A 791-nucleotide genomic window follows, 5' to 3' on the forward strand; every position below is an offset into this window, starting at 1 on the left:
CCAGGTACTCTGTATCAAAGAAGAACAAGTGGGTATGGCACTGGGAATGAAAGGCTGCCTGTTCAGCTTTGCAGTTATGATTATGAGCTTAGTAGAAATGGAAAACAGCTTGAAAGAAAATAGTGCTTTGCTGTATAATTTGAAATGGAACTGTTTGAATGTAATGCTAATTTCTAGAGGAGTTGATTCTTTTTTTGGGGGGGTAAGGCTACAGTGCATTTAAACAAGAACAGGAATGTTGCATACTTCTGTTGGTATACAGAAAGATAATTCATGTACGTGTTTCTGTGAGAGCAACTAGGATATTATTTGGCTAGTACAGATAACTATCATAACATTAGGTTTGTTTTTCTAGAAAAGAGGGTATATTATCTTGACTATGCCAAAACAAAGACTGTGTCTAGGAACCACTACCTTGGAGAAGGAGGAAGGCTGTGAATTGTTCACTTGTGTTGCTTCAGCGCAACTGAAGAATAAAGGGAAAATGTGACGTTTAAGTACTTTCTCTCTTGGAGGGGAAGAGTGCTTCAGCTTTTAGCTGAAGACATACTGAAATGTGGTTTGTTTGAGCCTAATATGTTTGCCTGAAGTGCAATGGCACATAAGTTTAACAAGGCAAAAATTTGTTTTCTTACACTATATACAGTGTTAGTCTCTAGTGGACTAATACCTTCCCAGCTATTACAAAACCAATACCATGGATGGGAGGACACCACAACTGTGGCTTGACTGAAGGCAGACAGCTTTGACAAGTCCCCTGTGAAAAGATTATTAAATACAGCACACCAGGC

Source organism: Aptenodytes patagonicus, chromosome 8 (assembly GCF_965638725.1).
Source record: "Aptenodytes patagonicus chromosome 8, bAptPat1.pri.cur, whole genome shotgun sequence".
Lineage (NCBI taxonomy): Eukaryota > Metazoa > Chordata > Aves > Sphenisciformes > Spheniscidae > Aptenodytes > Aptenodytes patagonicus.